This window comes from Taudactylus pleione, unplaced genomic scaffold, assembly GCF_031769625.1.
Source record: "Taudactylus pleione unplaced genomic scaffold, aTauple2 ptg000256l, whole genome shotgun sequence".
Taxonomy (NCBI): Eukaryota; Metazoa; Chordata; class Amphibia; order Anura; family Myobatrachidae; genus Taudactylus; species Taudactylus pleione.
In genome coordinates, this window is record NW_028284658.1 from 21780024 (window position 1) to 21789618 (window position 9595).

Below are 9595 nucleotides of genomic sequence, written 5' to 3' on the forward strand. Positions count from 1 at the left end.
ACAGGTGAGAGAAAAAGCAGACAGTCAGCACTAGCATAAGTCACATACAATGCAGAAAAATATATATACATACATAAGCATGACATATAATATACTGCACAATGTCGCTACATTCAACTGCCCAGATTCAGTGTCTGGGAAGGCTATAGCGCTGTGTACACTCACCCAAAATGGCCAGGTACGCAGGGGGACTGGGCTCACTGACATCCTAAGAGTTCTGCAGCACCACAGAGAGAAAATGGCCGCTGGAGACCTCAGAAGAAGCGTGGCCCGCGGAGGAAGCAGCTCAGCGACGCCAGACTGTATTATTGAAAGGCGCGCTGAGCTGAGGGGAGGAGCCGCTAGACAGGGAAGGCTTCCTCCCCTGGCTAGCAATTAACCCCCCGGGATGCCGGCTCCCGCTGCCGCTATAATCCCTGGTGGGCTGTGGACACGCGGGGTATGCCTCCATGGAGGGGGAGCCCGCCGCCACCGCTAGCGCCTCCGGTCTGTCCCCAGAGACCGGAGGCATAAGGCTGCATGTACACGCGGGTCACCGCAAGCGGTGACCACGCGACTTACCTGTCCCCGTCGATCCGGCAGCAGCCCAGGGATTCCTCCAGAGCCCGGCTAGTACAGAATCTGGGGTCCCGCTGCGATCCCCAGATCTGTACTGGCGTCGCAGCGCCGGCGGGGTGTAGGAGCGGCAGCTCAGACGTCCATTGGACAGTCTGATGCTGCCGCTCTGAAGAGTAGTAAAAAATAATAAAATAAAACTCTTTTAAGCTTAGGGGCTGCTAAGCAGCCCCCCTGCAGTAACGGTGACCCGACTCCGGCCGGGCACCAACTTAAACTGAGGTGCCTCTGGCTGGGGGGCGGGGTTATAGGGAGAGTGGACCCAAGTGCATCCTGGGAGCTAAAAGCTTTAACTGCGTGGTGCCCGGATTTGGTTCCCAACCTATACCCCCCAAGGTCAACCCTGTGGACCCCCTATGGACCCTGAAGTAGAAAGGGGGAATTGCAGTACCCCATATACAGTGCCCCCAGTAGTAGTCTCTCCTATGCAGTACCCCCAGTAGTAGTCCCCACTATGCAGTGTCCCTAGTAGCGGCCTCCCTATACAGTGCCCTAGTAGCACCCCCCCTTATACAGTGCCCCAGTAGCAGCCACCCCCCATACAGCGCCCACAGTAGCAGCCACCCCACCTATGCAGTGCCCCCAGTAGTGGCCCCCATATACAGTGCCTCCAGTAGTAGTCCCCACTATGCAGTGCCCCCAGTAGCAGCCCCCCTATACAGTGCCCTAGTAGCGGCCCCCCTATACAGTACCCTAGTAGTACCCCCCTTATACAGTGCCCCAGTGGCAGCCACCGCCCCCTTACAGTGCCCACAGTAGCAGCCACCCCACCTATGCAGTGCCCCCAGTAGTGGCCCCCATATACAGTGCCCTCTGTAGTGTTCCCCCTATGTAGTGCCCCTTATACAGTGCCCCAGTAGCAGCCACCCCACCCCATACAGTGCCCACAGTAGCAGCCACCCCACCTATGCAGTGCCCCCAGTAGTGGCCCCCATATACACTGCCCTCAGTAGTGCTCCCCCTATGTAGTGCCCCTTATATAGGGCCTCCAGAAGTGGTCCCCCCATGCACTGCCGGTGGTAGTAGTCCACCCACTAGTATAGTGCCCCCCAGTAGTAGTACCCCATATGCAGTGGCCCCAGTAGTAGTCCCCACAAAGTAGCCCACCCACCACACCAAGGGGAATAAAAATTGTGCACACTCACTTTGACAGTGTGACTGCACACACGATTCACTGGGCACTGGGGTCTCTGCTGCAGTCTCAGCTGGCATCCGTCTGTGTCAGCAACTCATACGATCCGAAAATGGCGTCCAGTCCACTCAGGTTCCCGGCTTCCCGCCCATGCCGCGCTTTTTTATCCCTGAGCTGGACCAGATGCGTAATGACGTCACCGCCGCCGTGGGTGTCGCGATGCATGTGCACCAGTCGGCTCCCACCCCCCTACAGTCAGCTCACAGAAGGCGGGAGCTAATGGAGTCATTTGCCCAAGGCCCCGCCCCCGCCGCGCATCAAACCCAGCATGTCATGATGCTGCCGCGTCATGACGGCGCCCGCATCCCAGCAAGTTGCCAGCTCTCGGGAGCTGGATAAAGCTGCCCAATTTACACGGCTGCCGCAGCCCGCGCAATGACGTCATGACGCTGCCGCATCATGACATCATTACGCTATGATGCAGCCGCGCCGCATGTACATAACAGGGGAAACGCTGAACACTGCAGCGCCGGCCAGGTAAGGCTGCGCTCAGCGCTTCTGCCAAATCGGCCCATCTGCCCATTGGCCCTTCTGGCATTTGCCAGAAGTGCCCGATGGCCAGTCCGTCCCTGCACATCCGTAATATCTTACAATCCAGCCAAAACATTGGTAACATCAAAGTACATCGGAGCCACTCGCACATTTAAGGCAGGTATGACCCTACCACTAAATTGCTAACTTTCTAACAGTGAGAGTTAATTGTTAACAGTGAGAGCTCAGGCTGCGTATGCCATCGCAGTGTCTAATTTATGCACGCCCCTCCAACGGCGTTCAAATGCACTGGCACGCCTGCATTTCTCCGACCAGCTCTTCATCACCACCCCAAACAGTATTTCCTGTCAATCACTGTGCGATGGGTCTGCATACTCACTGCAATCGTAATCCCGATTACAGTGAGGCATTTGCGCGCACGCACTGCGACGCATATGCCTGCGCAGTATACAACAATCGACCATCTGCGTATGCTTTAGCAGTTGCGATCCTAGCTGAATTAAGCCCTAAATCTTATAGCTGCTCCATTTCAATAATGTATAGGTAAGTATATATGGAGCGCTTGTAGTTAAAGTATGTGTGCAATGCTGCAACAAAAAAATTATTACAAGTTAATGTTCTATTACATTAACTTTTTTTTGTGTTACAGCATGGCACACATACTTTAAGATACCAGCAGCCTTGGTGCCAGGGCAAGCTGGCACTTATCGTTTTTTTCAAGTGCCAGCAGATCCTGGCAGCTGGGTCATGCTGCGTCTGTAGTTTGGCAAAGACAAAATTTCTAATTTCTATAATTAACCCATATATTATGCCCGTACCCACTGCCCTGGGGTATGGGGAAGATCCCTGGTGCAATTGGCAACAGGGTTAGTTATACACAGGGGAGGAGGCCCACACTCATTTTTGCAGGCCCCACTCCACTGGGAAAACCAGCCCTGGTGCAACCAGCCTGGGGTTGTATGGGATTATGGTGAGGGGACCCCACACTGCGAGGACATCCTCTATGATTCTAGCAACCTAGACTGGAAATACCCAGTGCTGATTACCCCAAAATCAGAGGGAACCCCAAATTATTTTTATGTAAAGGGAGTGTGAGTGAGTGAATGAGTGAGTGAGGCCCTTAATGCCCTGCATATTGGTACTTGTGGTTCTCCAAGTACCAGTTTGTGGGGGAGGCTTGCTGGGACCTCTATTTCTCCTGTAAAGGACAATATTATTTAAACTAATTATTACACTATCAACTCACCACCCACCGTCCAAGGGTGCCAGGGATAGCCCCGGGCTACCAGCCCTTGCCTGGAGTGCCATGGTCCCTACCTTCCCAGGGATCCCAGGCTGGACTGATTAGCGTGGGGTACGTATGCTTTGGCTGGGGGACCCCATGAAGCGGGTCCAACGGTTGTGGCATTACACACCCGCTAGAAAGGTGCTGGTTGTGGCTAATATGATACGGTGGACCCTAACTAATTTTGTTCCCTGTATTTCCACCAACCAGCACCGACTCATCTTTTTCCCCCAGTATTTTCACATAGCCTGGTGCTGGTTGTGCTTTTGTGGGGGGGGGGGGGGGGGATTTTAACAATTTAATAGCTTTTTACACACAGAAGTCTTCATGGATCTCAATGAGGCTTCTGTCTAACTCGCACCTTGTAATGAAAGTCACATTACAAGGTGCGATCTTACCCGCAGTTTAAGTCACATGCCAGTCAAACTCGCACACTATTACATTTGCGAGTTGTGGAACAAACTCGCACCTTCAAAATGTGCAAGAAAGTGCGAGGTTGTATTCGCACAAAAACTCGCCCCCTATTACAACCCGCCCAACATGTTTGCCATTAAAGTTAATTTTTCCAACGCTCATTTTAATACAATGTGCAACACATTTTGGTACAGTGTCATAAACCAATTCTATGCACATGTTCTATAGTCATTCATGTCTTTTTTGTTTGATTTTTGCTGAACCACTTCAAGGGGAAAAATTCCTTTTGATTTTGGCTGTTTGTTACAACACATGTCAGTTTAACTGCAAACAGGAGTTTGGTGCAGTGACAGTTTGGAATGATATGCACATTTGTCAGTATATCACAAGTCTGTCTTTAAACAAAAATACATATTTCCATTAGTTATGCAGCTTATTTTGGCAATGCAGCCACTTTATAGTATTTTAGTGCCATAAATATTGATAATATTTATTTCTCAGCATGGAATTTTTTTTTCTAATGGTGATGCAGTACGGATTGCACAATAATAAAAATGTATGTAGTATCAAGTAGACCATATTAAGCTCATGTCTTCAGACACTTCCAGAACATGGAAAACTATTGCTACAAACATCGATTTACTGCAATTCTCATTTTACTTACATCTTGTTACACCTTGTAAAGACTTATTTTATTTGGTCTCCTATGGTACTCATAATGGTTTTAAAAGGCAAAAAATCTAAATCATAAAAACATAGCATAATAGTTGCCACATATTCAGTCCCTGGAACGCAGGTTCTTGCCCACATAACTAAAAAGTACTGTACCCAGCTTCAGTATAGAGGACAGAGACAGTGGCGTAAGTTCATCACAGACGCCCGTAGGCATGTTATAATTTGGTGCCCCCCTATAAAAATAGGGAAAATAAATATGGTGCATATCTATCCATCTAATCTGTCTATTACATACACACAAAAACACTTATAAAATAGCCTTAAGTGGGGTGAATATATTGTGGGCAAAGGAGGAGGTGCCCCTTCAATGCTGCCGCCCGATATGTTTGATCACTCTGTAATGTTAGGGGGGTAGATTTGAGCATATATTTTATCATTCTGTCATGTTAAATAATTTAACATGGCACTTGCAGAGTGATAAGAGATATGATCTTTAACTATACCCCCCTAACATGACTGAGTGATAACATGTGCTTTTTAAAAATATAATCCCCCCCCGAGTCCTACGCCCGTGACGACCCCACCCCACCCTCTTATGGCTTGCACTTGACAGGCACTGAGACAGACTTATAATGTTTTATACTGCCTGTCTGCAGTGCCACAGTCCACAGAGACTCTCTCCCGGATCCCGGCCACTCTTTCCCCCCCGCAGCCAGCCGCCGGTGCAGTAATGTGTCGGAATCTCCGCTACTCAGAAGGGGCAGGCACAGGGTCGCAGGTAGTCACGATGCGTGACGTCCACGCAGTGGCGGAACTTGTGAGTGGTGGGCCCAGGTGCAAAAATTTGCTTTGGGCCACCCTCCTCCAAGTTCAAAGTGCAGTGGGTGACAAGGATAGGTAGAGGGTGACAGGGAGAGGCAAGAGGTAGACAAAGAGAGGCAAGAAGGTGACAAGCAGAGGATGACAGGGAGAAGCAGTGGGTGACAGGGAGAGATAGGATGCAGTGCAGTAGCAGAACTAGCAAGTGGTGGGCCCACTACGCAAAAGAAAAACTGTGGACCCAGGAGATTACCAATTTAATTTAGCTTGTATTTATTACACTGTGTGACACAAATAGTGTAATAAATGCAACACAAATTACATTTGTAATTTCCTGATATGACAATGAGACAGATGTTGGGCCTAATGATGTCCCTAAATTTACAATATAATGGGCATATTACTACTTGCACACATAAGATTACACTATGTAGAAGAATCAGAAGTTGGCCCATGGTAATATAAAACTAGCTGCTTTCTAATGTCTATTCAAAAACTGCTTGTCTGATCTGCACCAATCATAACATGTTTGAACCCTTAAATATAACAAGAAATTTCTGGTAAAAAGCACTACATATTCTGGAAATTAGCATATTTTTACTAGAGATGAGCGGAATCCGAGTCCACCCGAACGCCAGTTCGGGTGTTCCAGTCTGACTCGGATTCTACCTCGAGGCCGAACGTCACCCAGCCGGCGTCGGATTCTCACGAGACCCGGGTGACGTTCGGCCTCTATAAAAGGTGCAGCGCCCGGCAGTCGGCGCCATTTCGCGTGACTGTGTCGGACTGAAGTCACGCTTAGTTAGTTAGTGCTAGTGTTAGAGAGAATAAAGAGAATCGAGTGAGACTAGAGTTAGAGAGAGTAGGCAGTGTTCTTGCCGCTGGCATTTTATAATATAAAAAATAACCTCTGTGACTTTACTGGGCAGTGGGCATAAGCCCACTGTGTGTGCTCCATGACTGGGCATAGCCCACTGTGTGTATTATACAAGCTCCGTGACAGGGCATAGCCCACTGTGTGTATTATACAAGCACTGTATTTTTTTTCTACCATTTCAGTTCCCTCCATTTCACACTGCCCCCCTTGCAGCACACACTTACCTACCCTCAGCTCACAGCACCCTTCACAGCTCACTGCCCCAACACAACACTAACTGCACCCATCACACACAGCTTATACCCCCCTTATAGACCACTGTCCCTCCTTGCAGTACTCACTGCCCCCTTATAACACACACTGACTGCCTAACAGCAGTGGCGTCACTAGTAGGGTGCGGGGGGTGCGGCCCGCACTAGGTGTCACCCTTCAAGGGGGTGACACCAAGAAGATCAGCATGTCACACCCGCGGGCCGCACACCCACGGCACCACCGCCGACCATGCTGCTGGAGCCGGAGGAGACACTTTTTAATGTGTATGCAGGTCCGTCCTGCCGCACGCTGGTCCTCTCTGCTCTGTGCGCCGCTGCCGGGGTGAGCTGCACATTCTCTCACCGCGGCCGGCGTCCAGAGCCTCACACAGGCACAGAGAATCTCTCTGTGCCTGTGTGTGGTTCTGGACGCCGGCCGTGATAACGTCATCGCGCACGCCGGCTCCGCTTCTTCTTCTGGGAGCCGCTCAGCCTGTGGGGAGAAGGAGGAGGGACTAGGTGCCTCTGAGCGTGCTGCGTGTCAAGAACAGAAGGAGGACTCAAGACAAGTGTGCACCCCACCCGGACACACCCAGAGGTAAGTACTGACTCACTGCACAGGGGGGGCACAGCATAAGGGGGATTACTGGGGACCGGGGCCACTGCATAAGGGGTGCTGGAAGCACAGCTTAAGGGAAATTGCTGGGGGCACTGTATAAGGGCACTACTGGGAGCACACCAGGCACTGCATAAGAGGCGCTACAGGTGGCACAGCTTAAGGGGCATTGCTGGGGGCACTGCATAAGAGATGCAATACTGGGGGCACTGTATAAGGGAACTATTGGGGGCATAGCTTCAGGGGCATTGCTGGGGGCACTGTATAAGGGCACCACTGGGGGCACACCAGGCACAGCTTAAGGGGCACTGCATAAGAGGTGCTACTGGGGGCACAGCTGAAGGGGTATTTCTGGGGGCACTGCATAAGAGAGGCAATACTGGGGGCACTGTATAAGGGCACTACTGGGGGCACAGCTTAAGGGGCATTGCTGGGGCACTGCATAAGAGGTGCTACTGGGGGCACAGCATAAGGGGTATTGCTGGGGGCACTGCATTAGAGGCGCTACTGGGGGCACAGTATAAGGTGCACTTCTGGGGGCACTGTATAAGGGGAAATGTATAAGACGCACTACTGGGGATGCTGTATAAGGGGCACTACTGGGGGCACAACATAAGGGGCATTACTGGGGCACGGCAATCAGGGGCATTGCTGGGCCCACTGAATAAGGGGCACTACTGGGGCACTGCATAAGGAGTGCTACTGGTGGTAAAGTATAATGGGCGCTACTGGGGGAACTGTGTAAGGGGCACTACTGGGGGTACAGCATATGGGGATCTAATACAGGGGGCATTGCATATTGGGCACATCTACAGAGGGCATTGCATAAAGGGGCACTACTACACGGGCATTGCATATTGGGCACATCTACAGAGGGCATTGCATAAGGGGCACTACTACTGGGGGGATTGAATAAGGGGCATTCCATAGAGGTAATGCGAGTGTTTGTCCATCTGCAAATGGAAACTCTTGCTGCCCATTGATTTAACATATATTTAGTGATAGTACAAAAACAGCACTAAGGATTCCGTGTGGTGTGATACAAGGCCCATGTGGGGGGGTGGGGGGTGACACCATGAGCTACAACACCGGGTGACACCAACCCTAGTGACGCCTCTGCCTAACAGCTCACCTCCCCCTCAAAGTTCACTGCCCACCCACTTGCAGCACTTACTGTTCCCCTCCAAAGCTTACAACCCCCTCATTGTACACACTGACCCCCTCACAGCCTCCCTCCCTCTCATAGAGCACAGCTCCCCCCACAGATTATGACCCCATCATAGCAGGCACTAACCCCCTCATAGCTCACACAGTCCTCCCCTCACAGCTTAGTTCCCCATCATAACCCCCCCCAACAGCTTACTGTTCCCCCTTGCAGTACACATTGGCACCTCTCCCTGGCAGCACCAGCACACTTACCTGCAGTGGCGTCCCTTCCTCAGCTTGCACCAGGAGCGGGCAGGGACCTGTACGGCGCTGATAAATAAGGGGCGTGGACTCGCAGATGGGCGTGTGGCCTCACGGATGGGGGCGTGGCCTCGCGACGCGAACCCCCGTTTTTTCCCGGAGGTGCAGGCTGCTCCAGGGCCCCTGTTGCAACTGTGGATGTTCTGCCTTTGGGGACCTTCCCTCCTATGGCCGGACCGCGCCAGCATCCTCCTTCTTTGTTAGCGTTTGGCCTGGGCATACTGTAATGAGTCAGTCTGACTCATTAGTATGCATCTGATAAAGCTGTGGTGGAGCCGGAGGAGGAGCGCTGCTGATGCTGACCGGCGCTCAGCTCAGCGGCTCCTCTACTACTCGTTAGAACTGAAGCCAGTAAATGGAACGGCCGGGACCCGAGTGACAATGGAGCCAGGTGTCCCCTTCAGGGCTGGCGCCCGGCGGCAACTGACTCCATTGTCTCCAGGAGTTCCGCCACTGGACAGAGAGAGGACAAGCTGGAAACAGAAGGCTGAGGGCCACCTGGTCTGCGTTAGATGTTTCCGGTTTTGTATATAAGCAGCGGATGTGAAATGCATTCAGTGGGCGTCTCTTAGCCTTGGACAACGAGTGGGTCATTAACATTCCGTGAGAAATCGCAACTGCAATGACATTTGCATGCAGATCTGAATCAAGGACTAGGGACCTCATTCAGATGCGCTCGTAACCGACTCGATGGTTTGGCCTGCGCACCTGCAGGGGAGGCTGTCGATGTTGATCGACAGCTGCCCCCGTTTGGTAGGCGGGCTGGGGGGTGGTTTCCAAAATGGAGGCTTTCCTTTACGAACGCCTACCGTTTTGTGGGCGTCCGCACTGACATCATCAGTGATGTCAGTGGGGAGCTTCCTGCTCCATCAGAGCAGAAAGCTCCCTGGGG